General features: G+C 38.7%; 1 long non-coding RNA gene across 2 annotated transcripts in view; it reads left to right on the top strand.

Annotated features, from left to right (window-relative positions):
• Window positions 1–915: 915 nt before the first annotated feature.
• The window catches only part of LOC105493873 (uncharacterized), a 69,376-nt gene continuing 52,453 nt past the window's right edge, over window positions 916–17,838 (top strand). For both annotated transcript variants that reach the window (XR_011613071.1, XR_011613070.1), the window contains exon 1: window positions 916–1,013. This is a non-coding gene — a long non-coding RNA (uncharacterized lncRNA). The remainder of the gene's footprint in view (window positions 1,014–17,838) is intronic.

The raw sequence follows: 17,838 nt of genomic DNA, 5'->3' as shown, positions 1-17,838 counted from the left end.
GAGGAAGCCCAGACATGGGAGGAAAGGAGTCAGCAAGGATCAGATCTATTGAATGGGCGATGGGGCATAGGAGATAGATCAAGTTATTCCTCTGCTGAAAAACTTCAAGTATCTGCCACATCCTCTGTACTTTGCACACAGAGACGTTCAAGACTGCTTATTAAATTTAATTGGCAACGTAAGAAAAGGCCCCAACATGAGAAGCAATTCTGTAACTGGGGATCTTTGATGATTATATCTTCCAGTTTGGCTAATATTTTAAAGTTTCACAGGGCATAAACACGTTTATAGGGGGAAAAATATCTTAAATATCGTAGCGTACAAGACGGGAAAATGAGAGATAATGCAAGAATGAGTGTAGGAGTAGACTTTCAAAAGCTGTGAAGATTTTTTTTTAAATTCATTCAACAAACATTTCCTGATTGGCCATTTTGCATGGTTTCTGTTTTGGGTCACTGGAGTTGTAGGTCCCTCCAAAGGGGCAAAACAAAGGGAGACATGGGATTCCGCCCTACTTTGTAGCAAAATAGAATTCAATTGAACACCTGCACTATGCATTAAACAGTGGGCATTTATCAACCCCCCTCTATGTACTGGATGCTCTAAAAGATGATAGATACACATTCTTATCCTCAAGGGCCTCCAAGGGTAAATCCACAGTTGAACAAATAATTGCAACACAATGCAATGAGTACTACCTAAAGGGGGCTTATAAACTAAACAAATGTTTGTACCAAGGGAGGATGTAAAATCCTAATCTGTCTACATCTATTGAGTTCACTCAGAATAATTTTAGTAGTTTTCTGTCTTGGTTAATTAAAATGTTCATCTCTCTGTACTCCAAGGAGCAGATCAGGTGACCTCTTGAAGAACTTTGAAGCTCTAGGATTCTGTTTTTGCACTCCCCTAGCAACTGAGAAATCAGGACCTCTTTCTCTATAGGCAAGAAGAGGAAAATAATACATGAGTGACAGAAGATTACATACAGTACTCAGCTTTGCCAAGCAGACCAGGTAATGTTCACTAAAGGTTAATGTTAATTTTTTAACATGCCATCAATAAAATTTATTCAGAAATAGGTCAATGTTCCAATTTTACAATAGTAAGGAAATATCTATGAGCTTTCATCTAATTGCTAAATTCCAGTATGCCAGTAGTGGTCCACTAAAAGTCAAATATTATTAACTAGAAAAGGTAAATTCAAGCAGTAATGTCTGATCAGTTTGTTAGAAGTATAAAATTTTAAAAAAATTAAAATTCAGAAAGTTCAATTGCATGTATTAAGAAAAACAATTTCAAACCACTGCTCAATGATCACACAGAAAGGATTATAATAGTGAAGACATTTTTTCCATTAAAATTACTAAAAGAAGAATATAATCTCAGGATATAACTTACTTGTTTGTGTGACATGCCAATCACTTACTCTTTCTGGGCCTCAGTTTTCTCATCTATAAAATAAGGAGGTTGAACTAAAGGCTTCATCTTTATCCTTAGCAATTTAGAATTGTAGACACAGCAATTTAGAATTGTTGTCTAGGGATGGCAAATATTTGAACCTTGAATAACACCTTCAGTGAATTGATATTTATGAGCTGCCTGGAGGATGGAGAAAGATTCTGTGGCTTAGACCAGGCTCAGCAGGAAACATCCGAAAACGTTTAGCAACGTTTCTGGATGGGGTAACTGAGACGACGAGCACACAAGAGCCATGTTTGTTCTAGTTGTTATGTTTGTTCTAGTTGAATCCTCACATTTTAAAATTAGGGTTCAGAATGTGGTTATTTGGGTTCATGCTACGTTTACAAAGAAAAGTGATAAGTAACACAATTCTAAGTTGAATTTGTATTACCTCTCATCTTTACTCTCTTTAAAAAAAATAACAATTATTGTATCATCTTGTATCTTGTCTCCAAAAGAAGTTAAAGTGGCTTATAATAGTGTTTATAATGCAGTGAGATTAATGAATACAAAAAAATGAGACAAAAGGAAATCTATTATTTCATTTCATTATACTTAATGTTGTCAGATGAACTTGTCCAAAGCATAGTTCAGATTACATTACTATCCTCAATTATTCTCCCCAAAGTCTTTCATTATCTTTTCTTAGCTGCCCTTCCAAACTTGTATTCTAGTTGCACTGTGCTACCATTCTCCTTGCACAGCACAGTAGACACTCTTCAGGGTACATCTGACCAGCATACAAGTCATCTCCCCAAATCTAGGAACCTCTGGATCTTCTTCCCCTGGAAGCAGTGTTTATTTGTGACTTCACTCTCCTGGCAATAGTTCATAAAATTGACATAATGTGGGGCAAGAAGATTCTCCTTGCTGCCTTTCAATTAGTTGGGGTAATTGTAGTCGACCATGTGAATGGAAAAGCAGAGAAAGCAAGTCTGCAGAGAGAAAGAATGAAGCTGAAGCAGAAGGACAATACCCGGGTTCCTGATTGTATACCAGTCTTGCTTCCAATTACTTCCTAAGGGCTGGCTGTATGTCTGTCTGTAAGTTACCCTTGAACATCCTAAATGCTAACAGTAATTTCCCCTTCTCTTAAGCACACTCTTTTTGGGTTACCAACAAGTCTTAATGAATCTGCCTCGCTTTCTGTGCCTTTGCCTCGTCCCACAGCCTGCCTTCAAGTTTGTGCCCGAGGTGACTTTCTCCAGAAAGCTCTTTCTGATTCCAGGAAGTAATGTCTTCATCTTACGAATTCCTGCAGTACTTTATCTGTATATTTCTTATGATACCTCAGCCTTAGATCACACCTTTATCATTGCACATTTGGGGTTTGTTGTGTGTTTTTTTTTCCCCCATAGTTCTAAGCTTCTTGTGGGGAAGAATCAAGGCCTTATTCTTTATTGCAAATTCCACATACCGAGCAGAGTAGAAGTGGGTAGTTGTCAACCTTTATTTGTTTAAAAAAAAAAAATGGATGAACAAATGAACACCTTTTATTCATTCTCTACTATTGCGTGAATTCCTAAGCCTCTCTCTTTCAGTCTGGTATTACAGAAGTGGAGATTTGATCAGCCAATTTACCCAGTTAATGTGAGCAATGTAGGCAGACAAATAGGATAATTGTGGCCCAGAAATCTACTCCTGGGCCGGAATGATGCCGTTTAGTTGTCAATATTGATCACATTTAATTAGAAAATTGCCAGATCTCTGCCATTCTTAGTGCTGTGTGGGCATCACCTAAAAGCAAAGGGATGACAAGCTGTTCCAAGCATCTGTAGTCTTTATATAATAAACATGTTTTCATTTGAGAAAATTGGTGCCTGTTTCTGAGCAAGATCAGAGCCTTTTAGAATTTCATACCTTGTCCCCATACAAACTTTCTTCAGTGGTTATGATGAAGGAACTATTACTGTATAATTTCTAGAGTTATTAAAATAGTTAATAGTTATTAAAATAATTAAATTGTACCATGTGAAGGAGTACTTACAGAGGTGGATTTAGAGTAGGGTTAAAAATCAAGATTAGGGTTTAAGAAATAATCACCTCAGGAAAAGAATGGAGTTGCTGGAGATGCATTTTGACTTTGTGAAGTGGGTTATTAACCTGTCAGGTACCTATGTCCCTTCCAAGCACTCCTTTGATCTTTTATGGCCCTATCAGAGTTCTTTCCAGATGAAAGTATAGCTATAATCACTGTATTTTATGCCATCCACTCAGTTTCTCAAATAGCAGGTGACACTCCTGGTGTGACTTGCTATTTGAGCTGTCTATATCTATGTCGATCCACCAACAGAACTGAAAAAAACCTGTCACTCTGAAGTAATAGTTAATAGAGGGTGAGGATAGCAAAAAATATAACTATTTTGCCAGTACTTATCATTTGAAATGGTCATTTAGCAGTAACCAATTTGCTCATCTTAGTATTCAGGCTTAAGCATGTTACATTTGCCTACAGTTACCAGTAAGTAAACCTCAGGTGTGAATCAGTAAATCATCAAGAATAAACCAAGGATTAAGATTATTTATATCTATGGCATTTTCTTATCTGTACTTATTGACTAAGTAGGCTTAAATTATGAACCTGCAATAATTCATCCATGTTTTGAAAAGACATATTGTAAAGGCATAATTAACTATCTTGAACAGAAATAATTGATCATTATATCTTCTGTAATTTGAAAGTCTTTTTTTTCACCTAAAAGGAACGAGTCTCATAAGATTGTTGAGAGAGAAATTTGAAAGGAAAATCGGCCGGGCGCGGTGGCTCAAGCCTGTAATCCCAGCACTTTGGGAGGCCGAGGCGGGCGGATCACAAGGTCAGGAGATCGAGACCACAGTGAAACCCCGTCTCTACTAAAAATACAAAAAAAAAAAAAAAAAATTAGCCGGGCGCGGTGGCGGGCGCCTGTAGTCCCAGCTACTCAGGAGGCTGAGGCAGGAGAATGGCGGGAACCCGGGAGGCGGAGCTTGCAGTGAGCCGAGATCGCACCACTGCACTCCAGCCTGGGCAACAGCGTGAGACTCCGTCTCAAAAAAAAAAAAAAAAAAAAAAAAAAGAAAGGAAAATCTTTTCTTAACGTGTTAAATTCCTTTTAGCCACTTAGGATAGAATAAAAGAAAAATGCAGAAAATCAAAAAAATATTTTTAAATCACCCTTAATACTGCTGTCCTGAAAAAAAGTAGTTAAAATTTTGGTTTTATATTACTTCAGTCATTTTATTATGCATATACATATGAGTGTGATTAAAACTTATGTTTAAAATTAAAATGATACATACCATTTATAGTGTTTTGTAATATGCTTTCTTTCACTTAACAATATAGCACAGACATTTATCTGATCCAGATGTGGGAAAATTTTCTGTAAAGGGCCCGGTAGTGAATATTTTAGGCTTTGTAAGTCACATAGTCTTTGTCACAATGACTTAACTCTGATATTATAATGGGAAAGCAACCATAAATATATATAATATAAACAATATATAAATAATTGGACATGACTGTGTTCCAATAGCCCTTTATTTATTAAAAAAACAGGTAGCAGACATATTGTGTTCATGGATTGAAAGTCTCAACATAATAAAGATACTAATTCTCCTCAAATTTATGTATAGGCTTAACATAACTCATATTAATTCCCAGCAAAATATTTTTTTGCAGATACAGATAAGATTATCCTAAAATTGATATAGAAATGCAAAGGAACTAGAAGAGCTAAAACAATTTTTATAGGTAAAAACTAAAAAGGAAAGAATCAATGTATCTAATTTTAAGATATATTTAAAGCTATAGTAATTAAACTTGTGTGGTCTTTTTTACTGATACAAATATTTGTACATAATTATAAGGTATGTGTGAGTTTTTTATATGTATGGACTGCATAATGTTCAAGTCAGGGTATTTGAGGTGTCCATCACTTCAAGTGTGTGTCATTTTCATGTGTTGCAAACATTTGAAGTTCTTTCTTCTAGTGATTTTGAAACATTCAATACATTGTTGTTAACTACATTCATTCTACTCTGCTATTGAACATTATCATTATATATATATATATATATATATATATTTTTTTTTTTTTTGAGACAGAGTCTTGCTCTGTCGCCCAGGCTGGAGTGCAGTGGCACTATCTCGGCTCACTGCAAGATCTGCCTCCCGGGTTCACACCATTCTCCTGCCTCAGCCTCCCAAGTAGCTGGGACTACAGGCGCCTGCCACCACGCCCGGCTAATTTTTTGTATTTTCAGTAGAGACAGGGTTTCACCGTGTTAGCCAGGATGGTCTCAATCTCCCAACCTCATGATCCACTTTGGGCCTCGGCCTCCCAAAGTGCTGGGATTACAGGCGTGAGCCACCTCGCCCAGCCTGAACATTATATTTTATTCCTTATAACTGTTTGTTTCCACCCATTAACCAACTTCTCTTTATCTTCCTACCCTCATCACCCAACACACTCTTCTCTGCCTCTGGTAGCCATCATTCTACTCTCTCTCTCCATGAGATCAACTTTTTAAACCTTCTACACATGAGTGAGAACATGAGATATTTGTCTTTCTGCCGGGCCTATGTCACTTAATATAATAGCCTCTACTTCCATCTATGTTGCTGCAAATGACATCATTTCATTCTTTTTTATGGCCAAATAGTGTTCTGTTGTGTATATGTGCCACATATTCTTGATCTATTCATCCATTGTTGTGCAGTTGGGTTGATTCCATACCTTTGCTTTGTAAATAGTGCTGCAACAAACATGGGAGTGTAGGTATTCCTTTAATACATGGATTTTTTTTTCTTTGGATAAACATCCAGTAGTGGGATTGCTGGATTGTATGGTAGTTCTATTTTGGGTTTTTTTGAGAAATCGTCGTACTCTTTTCCAGGCTGGCTGTACTAGTACATTACCAGCAAGAGTATATGTGTTCCCTTTTCTGTGCATCCTCACCAGCATCTGTTATTGTTTGTCTTTTTAATAATAGCCACTCTAACTGGGGTAAGATGAGATCTCATTGTAGTTTTGATTTGCATTTTCCGGAAGATTAATTATTTTGAGCATTATTTCACATAGCATTGGCCATTTGAATGTGTTTCTTTGAGAAATGTCTATTCATGTCCTTTGCTAGCTTTTTAATGGGATTATTTGTTTCTTTTCTTTCTTTCTTTCTTTCTTTTTTACTATTGAGGTATTTGAATTCCTTCTGTAATCTGGATAATAGTCCTTGTCAAATGATTAGTTTGCAAATATTTTCTCCCGTTCAACAGTCTGTCTCTTCACTTTGTTGATTGTTTCCTTTGCTGTGAAGAAGCTTCTTAGTTGAATAATTCCCAATTGTCTATATTTGTTTTTGTTGCCTGCACTTTTGAGGTCTTAGCCATAACATATCTGCCTAGACCAATGTCCTGAAGTGTTTTCTCTATGCTTTTATCTAGTCGTTTTATACGTTATAAAGTATTATATTTAAGTTTTTAATCCATCTTGAGTTTATTTTTGTCACTGATGAGAAATAGGGGTCCAGTTATAGTGTTCTTCTATAAATATTAAATTTTCCCAGCAACATTTATTGAAGATGATGTCCTTCCCCAAATGTACGCTCTTGGCACCTTTGTAAAAAAATGAGTTGGCCACGCATGCATGGCTTTGTTTTAGGGTTTTCTCTTCTGTTCCATTGGTCTATGTGTTCATTTTTATGCCAGTACAATGCTGTTTTAGTTTCTATAGTTTTTGTATTATAGTTTGAAGTCAGGTAATGTTGTGCCACCAGCTTTGCTCTGCTCAGGATTGCTTTGGCTACTGGAGGTCTTTTGTTGTTCATACAAATTTTAGGGTTTTTTTTCTATTTCAGTGAAGTATGTCATTGATATTTTGATAGGGATTACATTGATTCTGTAGATTCCTTTGGTTAGTATGAAAATGTTAACAATATTAATTCTTCCTATCCATGAACATGGTAATCTTTCCTCTTTGGCATATCCTCTTCAATTTTTTTAATCAGTGTTTTACAGTTTTCGTTGTAGAGATTTTTCACTTCTTTAGGAAAATTTATTCCTAGCTGTGTCATTTTATTTTATTTCATTAGCATTGTAAGTGGGATTGCTTTCTTGGTTTCTTTTTCAGATTTTTTTCTGTTGGCATATAGAAATGCTACTAATTTTTGTATGTTAATTTTGTATACTGAAACTTTACCAAATTCATTTATCAGTTCTAACAGTGTTTGGTAGAGTCTTTAGATTTTTCAAGATATAAGATTACATCATCTGCAAATAGGGAGAATTTTATTCTCTCTTTTCCAACTTGGATGCCTTTTATTTCTTACTCTTGCCTGATGCTCTGGCTAAGACTTCCAGTACTATGTTGAATAGGAGTAGTCAAAGTGTGCATCTGTGTTTTGTTCCAATTCTTAGAGAAAAGGCTTTCTTTCAGCTTTTCCTCATTTAGCATGATGTTAGCTGTGGGTTTATCATATATAGCTTTTATTACATTGTGTGGTATGTTCCTTCTATTCCTAATTTGTTGAGAATTTTTATTAAGAAGGGATATTGAATTTTATCAAATGCTTTCTCTGAATTTATTGAGATGATCACACGGTTTTGGTCCTTCATTCTGTTAATGTGATGGATCACATTTATTGACTTGCATGTGTTAAACCATTGTTACATTCCTGGGATAAATCCCACTTGAACATGTTGTGGGTTTTCTTGTTGTTTTGTTTTGTTTTTGATGTGCTGTTGGATTCTGTTTGATAATATTTTGTTGAAGATTTATACATCTATGTTCATCAGAGATATTGGCCTATAGTTGTCTTTTTGATGTGGCATCCTTATCTGTTTTGATAGCAGGATAAAGCAGGATAATCCTTGTGTGTTTTGATAGCAGGGTAACACAAAAATTAGCTGGGCATGGTGGCACATGCCTGTAGTCCCAGCTACTCAAGAGGCTGAGGCAGGAGAATTGCTTGAACCCAAAAGGCAGAGGATGCAGCGAGCTGAGATCATGCCACTGCACTCCAGCCTGGGTGACAGAGTGAGACACCATCTCAAAAAAAAAAAAAGAAAGAAAAGAAAAATAAAGTTTATAGTACCAAATGCCTATATCAAAAAAGTGGCAAGATTACAAATAAACCATCCAAAGTTGCGCCTCAAGGAATTGGAAAAGCCAGAACAAATCAAACCCAAAATTAGTAGAAGAAATAATAAAGATGAGAACAGAATTAACAAAATAGAGACAAAAAAATTATACAAGGGACCAATGAAGTGAAAAGTTGGTTCTTTGAATAGATTTTAAAAATTGATAAACTGCTAGCTAGACTAACCAAGGAAAAAAGAAGAGGTGGGTATGACTATAAAAGGGTAGCACAAGGGAGATTTGTGTGGTGATGGAAGAGTTAGTATCTTGATTGTACTTGTGGTTACAAGAATCTACACACACCTTGTACTAATGTCAATTTTATAGTTTGATATTGCACTGTAGTAAGATTTAACCAGTAGAGGAAACTAGGTGAGGGGTACATGGTACCTTTCTGTACTCTTTGCAACTTCCTGTGAATCTATAGTTGTTTCAAAATAAAAAATTAAAAAACAAAGCAGATTGCAGGCCATTTTGCCATAGTTTGGCTATAGTTTGCTATCCCCAAGATCTAGGTCATTAAGTGTTTTGATAATAATACTTTTATTAGCTGCATAATATGTTTTTCATTAAATATAAGAATTTATTGAACCCATTTTCCAGTTTCCAATTTTTCTCTTTATAAAGTCAAGATCTCATATATTTTGTATCATTTGATACATCCACAATTATTTCTTCAGAACAAATATCTAAAATTACAGTGTCAAGTTTACAGAGTTTATACCTTTAAACTTCTGAAATAACCTTTAAAATATGTATAACAATTTACATTCCTATCAGCAGTGGACAAAAGGGGTTACCTAGTTTCAGTTTTCTGCATATGGCTAGTCTTTCCCAGCACCATTTATTAAATTGGGAATCCTTTCCCCATTGCTTGTTTTTGTCAGGTTTGTCAAAGATCGGGTGGTTGTAGATGTGTTGTGTTATTTCCAAGGTCTCTGTCTGTTCCGTTGGTCTATATATCTGTTTTGGTAACAATACCATGCTGTTTTGCTTACTGTAGCCTTGTGGTATAGTTTAAGGCCAGGTAGTGTGATGCCTCCAGTTTTGTTCTTTTTGCTGAGGATTGTCTTGGCTATACAGGCTTCTTTTTGGTTCCATATGAAATTTAAAGTAGTTTTTTCTTTTTCTTTTTTTTTTTTTTTTTTTTGAGACGGAGTCTCGCTCTGTCACCCAGGCTGGAGTGCAGTGGCCGGATCTCAGCTCACTGCAAGCTCCGCCTCCTGGGTTCATGCCATTCTCCTGCCTCAGCCTCCCGAGTAGCTGGGACTACAGGCACCCGCCATCTCGCCCGGCTAGTTTTTTGTATTTTTTTAGTAGAGACAGGGTTTCGCCGGGTTAGCCAGGATGGTCTCGATCTCCTGACCTCATGATCCGCCCATCTCGGCCTCCCAAAGTGCTGGGATTACAGGCTTGAGCCACCGTGCCCGGCCTAAAGTAGTTTTTTCTAATTCTGTGAAGAATGTCAATGGTAGTTTGATGGGAATAGCATTGAATCTAGAAATTACTTTGGGCAGTATGGCCATTTTCATAATATTGTTTCTTCCTATCCATGAGGATGGAATGTTTTTGCATTTGTTTGTGTCCTCTCTGATTTCCTTGAGCAGTAGTGGTAGCTCTCCTTGAAGAGGTTTTTCAAGTCTCTTGTTAGCTGTATTCCTAGGTATTTCACTCTCTGTGCAGCAATTGTGAACAGGCATTCATTCATGATTTGGCTCTCTGCTTGTCTACTGTTGGTATAAAGGAATGCTTGTGATTTTTGCACATTGAGTTTGTATCCTGAGATTTTGCTGATTTTGCTTATCAGCTTAAGGAGTTTTGGGGCTGAGACAATGGGGTTTTCTAAATATACAATAATGTCATCTGCAAACAGACAATTTGACTTCCTCTTTTCCTATTTGAATACACTTTATTTCTTTCTCTTGCCTGACTGACCTGGCCAGAACTTGCAATAATATGTTGACTAGGAGCGGTAAGAGAGGGCATTCTCGTCTTGTGCTGATTTTTAAGGGGAATGCTTCCAGCTTTTCCCCATTCAGTATGATATTGGCTATGTGTTTGTCATGAATAGCTCTTATTATTTTGAGATATGACCCATCAATACCTAGTTTATTGAGAGTGTTTAACATGAAGAGATGTTGAATTTTATTGAAGGCCTTTTCTGCATCTTTTGAGATAATCATGTGGTTTTTTTGTCACTAGTTTTGTTTATGTAATGGATTACATTTATTGATTTCCATATGTTGAACCAACCTTGCATCCCAGGGATGAAGCCAACTTGATCATGGTGGATAAACTTTTTGATGTGCTGCTGGATTCAGTTTGCTAGTATTTTATTTATTTTTTGCATCAGTGTTCATCAGGGATATTGGCCTGAAGTTTTCTTATTGTATCTCTGCCAGGTTTTGGTATCAGGGTGATGCTGGCCTCATAAAATGAGTTAGGGAGGAGTCCTTTCTTTTCAACTGTTTGGAGTAGTTTCAGAAGGAAGGGTACCAGCTCCTCTTTGTACTTCTGGTAGAATTCGTCTGTGAATCCATCTGGTCCTGGGGTTTTTTTGTTTGTTTGTTTGATAGGCTATTAATTACTGCCCCAATTTTAGAACTTGTTATCGACCTATTCAGGGATTCAACTTCTTCCTAGTTTAGTCTTGGGAGTCTGTATGTGCTCAGGAATTTATTCATTTCTTCCAGATTTTCTAGTTTAATTGTGGCGAGGTATTTATAGTATTCTCTGGTGGTAGTTTGTATTTCTGTGGGGTCTGCGGTGATATCCCCTTTATCATTTTTTATTGTGGTATTTGCGTCTTCTCTCTTTTCTTCTTTATTAGTCTAGCTAGAGGTGTATGTATTTACAGGGCTTAAAACTGAGATGATAGGTGCAGCAAACCACCATGGCACATGTATACCTATGTAACAAAACGGCACATTTTGCACATCCCGGAATTTAGAGAAAAATAACGATAAAAATCGAAAAGGGGGTTACTCATATAGTCATCAACAATGTATGTTATCTTTTTTAAAAAATATATCTCTGCACACTTGTCAAAAAAGAGTATATGAGGTTTTTCTATTTGTTCAGTTTTTTTTTTTAATCTTTGCTCATGTTGGTCCCCTGCCTGAGACAATCTCTCCCTTACCTTGCTAATTTGTACTCCACTTTCAAGTCCCCAGTAAAACATCACTTCCTGCTGGAAGATTTCTCTGATCCCTTTTTCTGGGTTAGGTGGCCCTCTTATTCATTTTTATGCTGCCCTGTACTTCCTCTACCATACCAATTGTGATCACAGCTTGTTTAATTGTATATCTGTCATCACTAGATGTTAATCTGTGTGAGGGCAGGGGCTGTGTCTCTCTTGCTCCCTCTTTTATGCACAGCATTAGCGTAGTGCCGAAAATACATTTTCATTAAATATTTATTGAACCAATGAATGAAAAAAGAATGCATCAATCAGAAATGGGATGTTCTGCTGTTTGAAAGTTTACAGCAATGAGTACTGTGTTTCCAGCACCATGCTGGAAAAACTGGCCTCCTACCTATGAATATAAATGTCAGGTCAGAATGGAGGACCACTCCTATATCAGAAAGATGCATTCATGAGATTATCATAGCTTTATGACACTGGCCATTAAGATTATCTAAATAACATTCATTTTGCTGACTATACTCTCTAAGTCACTTTTTAGTTATTTAGCTTTTAGATATAAACTATAGACGTCCCAGATTGAGAATATGCATGTGTCATACAAGCTTAAATTTTCTTGTCCTTAAAACAATTATATTTTTAATGAAAATTAATAAAATGACATCTGACTTGTGCATCCATCACTCATGAATTTTATTATGAGTACCTTCCCAAGATCTCTATGATAACCTCTTCTGCAAGATGGCAGTCACACCCATGTGTTACCAAACGCCATTCCCTCTGGAGACTCTAATTATTTGCTTCCTCAAACTACAACAGGCATGACTTTTAAATCATTGTGGTTTTTATACCAAATTTCTATTTCATTTGACTTTTTAAGATTTCAAATACCTTCCAAAACTCTTCAGGAAGTCACTAACCTCTCTGCTCCAACACATCAATAACCTCCTTCTCTGTAGCTCCTCCCTTAACCTGTCCATCCCACACACCACTCAGTTTTTAAACTTCCTCCATAGTTGAGGATAGCAGGTCTCACCCACAAATGCTCAGGTAGCCCAAACCCAGGTCACTTACCTTGGACTGGTTGTAACCCCTAATTCTTGGGCTATCCCAACCCAAAAGAAAGAAGCTAATTCAGGACATGTCCCTTCGCCAACCAAAAAAAAAAAAAAAAAAAAAAAAAAGGACCTCCTCTTCTTCTTGGACCTTGTGGGATACTTCCAACTGTAGATTCCCAAATTCAGCTTGCTGGCCAAGCCACTCTGCACGGCCTCACATGGGCCCATTCTGGAACCCCTAAACCCAGCTTACCCCATCAACTCACACTTTAAAAATCTAAAAAACCCTTGTAACGGCCCTGGCACTGGAACTTCCCAACCCCACCAAGTCCTTTACTCTGTATGTACATTTTGACTAAGGCCTTGCTCTTGGACCACTTTGCAAAACATACAGCAACTCCCCACAAGCCATTGCAAACCTCTCAAAACAACTGAACTGTCATTCAAAGCTGGCCACCCTGCTTAAAAACCATGGGTGTGGCCAAATTGCTGGCCTCAGAGGCACAGAAACTCACTCTCTACCAACACATTCCTATTTCATCTTCCCATAGCCTACAGAACCTTACAAGTCAGCGATCTCTTCTAACTCTCCCACCATCCACCTTACAGCAGGCGCCCGCCTTATTCATGGGAAACCCTCTCATCACCTTCCAGAGATGTAAAGTTCTCAATCCAGCCACCCTCCTTCCTGTAAATACCTCCAACTCTAAGCTGTCTCACTCCTGCCTGGACCTCTTAGACTCCCTCTCCTCTACCACCTTCCAACACATTTCAAAAACCCCTACATGGTTCATTAATGGAACCTTTTTTAGGGAGCCATGTTCAGCCATCATTGCTGATATAAACTCCTAAAATCCAATGCTCTCCCACCCCATACTACCTCTCAACAGGCAGAACTACCTCTCAACAGGTGGAGCTAGTTGTCCTAACCAGGGCCCTCACTCTGGCAAAGGAAAAGTAACATTTACACCAATTCCAAATATGCATACCACATCCTACACTCTCATGTCTTAATCTGTCAGGAAAGGGGTTCTCTAACTACAAAAGGAACCTCCATAGGAAATGGCAAACTCATACACAAACTGCTGGAGGCGGCTAAACTACCACTACAGGCTGTCATTATTCATTGCAAGGACCACCAAAATGCCATAACCAAGGGAAACTCTCTGGCAAATTTGGCAACCCAGTTGGCAGCCCTTAAAACCCCATCATTATTGCACCCTTTTCCCAACATACACCCTATATATACCCAGGAGGAACAAACCTCACTTGCCCAGGCTGATGCTATTCAGGAAAAAGTGGTTCTACCTCAATGATAAAATTGCCTTGCCCATGTTTTTAAAACTTTCTGTACTTTTATATGTTCACAACCATTTCCGTACCACCCCTACTCCAGCTCTTAAAAATTTACACACAGTCTTCCACCATGGCTTCCAATGTCAAAGATATTACTAAGGCATATTTCCTTTGCACTCAAACTTCCCCTTAAGAAGCTATCAAATTACCTCCTTTCCCTGACACACCAGGCCCAAGTACACCTGCCAGGGCAGGACTGGCAAATCAACTTCACACACATGCCCCCATAAAATGAGTCCAATACTTTCTGACAATAGTAGATGCATTCTCTGGATGGGTAGAAGCTTTTCCTACCACCACTGAAAAGGCACACACTGTCGCTTCTATTCTCCTCACTCATATTATCCCTGGTTCAAACTCTCCTCTTCCGTCCGGTGAAACAACAGGCCAACATTTGTTTCACAGGTTAACCAACAGCTGGCAAAGGCTCTAAACATTAAATACCTTTCCATATTTCTCATTGCCCCCCCAATCTTCAGGTAAAGTTAAATGGACCAATGCCCTTTTAAAACAATAACTAACCAGACTCTTTCCAGAGGTTAAAATGGCCTGGACTTCACTTCTCCCATTGGCCCTCATGCATTTGCAAGCCATTCCCCCAAAACCCCTCAGCCTAAGGCCATTTAAACTCTTGTACGAGCACTTCTTTATCCTCCAGAATCTCCCTGTATCTTCTTCCCCTTATATACGAGATACTTGGCTGGCATTATACCTTACTCAACATCTAATAAGACAGTATAAGACAGTACGCAAATGCTTACTTGCCCCATCCGGAAAGTCCAGACTGGGTCTGGATCACAGACTCCTCCTCCCCTCTCCAACCTAAGTGGAGGGTCCTCACCAGGTTATCCTAGCCACTCCCACAAGGGCAAAGATTATATCCTTTCCCCACTGGATACACCATTCCAAACTTAAAAGAGCATCAGATCCACATCCAGAAATGTCCTCCCCCCAAATTTCTCTCCCTTCCTCACAGGACCAACCTCACTTCACTGAACAAAAGTTCCAGAAGTTGCCAATCCAGGAGGCCGTGGTCCATAACACTCTCTGCCTCCAATTTCAAATATTTTATCTCATAGCTTGTTTCCGATCTCTCCTGGTATTCCCTCCCCAAGTCCCTGGATAATCCACTCCGATTTCTCACATTAATCCAGGAGCTATGACTGCAGGACTTTCCAAAATTTCACTCCTACTCAAATCTCCTTGTCCTCGTTTTGTCTTCTTTGTCTATGGGATACTCTAAGTCCCCACCCCTAACCTCTGGCAATTGAGTCCACTTTGTCAACCTCAAACATCACCTCTTAAATCAGTCAAACTTCCGTCTTTCTTCCAACTGTTAAATTTGTTGTTCATACAAATCCAGCAGTTCACAGCCCATCCTGCTAACCTGACCGCATAAGCCCAGTCCAAATAAACCTGCATCTCATGTACTCTGCCAATCCATTCCCAAAACCTGTTTATAATCTGGCTTGGCTAAACACCTTTCCTGCAACCTATTGAATCCACTCACATCATCACACAGGGCTGTCACCCTCCTTCGCCTCATGGCCTCTAAGCTGGATTCTATAAAACACCCCTTACTAACCTTCCCCTCTCTGCTGGCACCCCTCTCCATGTAGTCAACTTAAGGGCGCTCCCTGGAGAAACTGCGCAAACAATTTCCTCAACTGCAATCTATATCCTTCTGCCCCATCAGGATCTCAATGGCTTAGTTATGAAAACCCATTTATCTCTTTCTCTCCAAAACCAAACAGCCTTCACCTCCTCTCCCACCAACATTCCCTATCAGGCCCTTACAGGGGCTACCCTTGCTGGCAGCTATTCAACTTGGAAAAACAAAAAAAGGATGGGACAAAAAGTTCATTCAAGAGTCAACCCCCACCTTCTCATGGCTTTCCACCATACCCGATAACTTTTGTCTGTCCACCTGCAGTGTCTTCTTCCTTTGCAGTGCAAACACTTAACTCCGCCTACCAGTCAATTGGTCAGGAACATGAGCCCTGGTGTTTCAATCTCCAAATATTAACATTTTGCCTAACAACCAAACTATTCAGGTTCCTTCAGTAATCCCTATTTCCTCCTCCTCCACACACACCAAGCAGGCTGTACACTTCATTCCCATTAGCAGAACTAAACATCTCTGTGCACTTAGCACCGGGAGAGCAGGTTGCCCCTTTCTTATGGCCCCTAATTTTCTTCCTCAGAATACTAACAACTGGCCCATATGTATTCACATTCATATCCCGCTTTACCTCCCAAAGGCTAAACTCCCTTATCCAGACAACCACCCAGAAACACATTAATGCCATCCTCCTCCTCCACCAAGTTCAGTATCAGTGCTTCAAGGAAAACAGCTCTGAAGTCGAACACCGACTACTTCAAAACCCGAACCCTGAGTACAGTGCCCCTACTCAGCAGGAAGCAGCCAGACAATCCACAATGCCACTCTTCCTTTTATATTAAAGTAGAAGGCAAGAATGTTAGTCCAAAGTACACTATGTTGTAAGCTCCCTGCTATTTTGCAGACCTTGGTCAAAGTGAAACATTTTACAGGGGTTTGGGCCATGAGAAACATCCTTCCTAACTACATGACCACAATGTGGACAAAGGCCCAGCTAAAGAAACATCCCTATCATATCTTGCTGGACAAAGTTCCATGGAACACCACAGTGACATCCCTCTGGAACAAGAGCCAGAACCGCCTCATCATGGGTACATCTTATCAATATCCTGCCAGGCAGCAAGCCATACTGCCCAGACCCCTCCCACCCATACCTATATATTGCCACAGCCTGTAGGCAGTGGTGGGCTCTGGCATTAGGCTGGTCCCCCACTTCTGTAGGTTTTATGCTGGACATAGAGCCTGCATTTGCTGTTGAGCCGCCCTCTTTCTGTGTGTGTGTCTTTAATCCTCACCTTCCCTTCAAAAACCTAACAACTAACAAACCTCTGTACTTTTCCTGATTTAGCCAGAATCTATTTTTGATTGTAATTGAATTTGATCTAAACTTGGGGAGGTATTTTAATGTTCCTACTCCTGATCAGGCTGCCATGGTCCCTCTTTCACAGGGAGTTTGTAATGTGATTCTATCCTTTATCAAAACTCCTTTTTTTAACGTAAATTTGCTACTCATGTGTAAGAGGTTATTGCTTTTAACATACCACTAATTTATTTAAAGTAGTTAGGTTTATTGTATGTGTTGGTTTTTAGAAAAGATCAGAAGATATGTGAAACAGAATTTCTTGAGAATGTACATTCTAGGCCATGAACATTATAACCAGTTGCTAAGGGAGACTCTGAAATGAAAAGCAGTCTGACCTGGAAATAAGGGGAGAGTCCAGAAGAGTAGGCAATATACATAGGAAACATACCAGAAGTAGTCCCATTACCCACTTGCTAAGAAACTTTGTACTGGTCACCTAACCTCTCTGAGCCTCAGTTTCCTCATCTACAAACCAAGGGAAGTGAATGAGAAGAAAGATAAATTCCCTTCCAGCTTGGAAGTTCTGTGATTCCATGACACAATTTGTCTATCTTTTCAATATCCAATCTCGATTAATGAAATTTATCTTGGAAATAGCCCTACAATCTACTTAGGATCCCCTCCATTAGACATCAATCTGTGATGTTCCTTTTCTTAGTCCAGATTCTTTTCACTGTTCTCTGTGCTTAGTAATATAAAGAAGCCCTCACTAGACT

The sequence above is a fragment of the Macaca nemestrina genome, chromosome 14 (assembly GCF_043159975.1).
Source record: "Macaca nemestrina isolate mMacNem1 chromosome 14, mMacNem.hap1, whole genome shotgun sequence".
NCBI lineage: Eukaryota > Metazoa > Chordata > Mammalia > Primates > Cercopithecidae > Macaca > Macaca nemestrina.
This window is presented reverse-complemented; position numbering and strand designations above follow the sequence as displayed.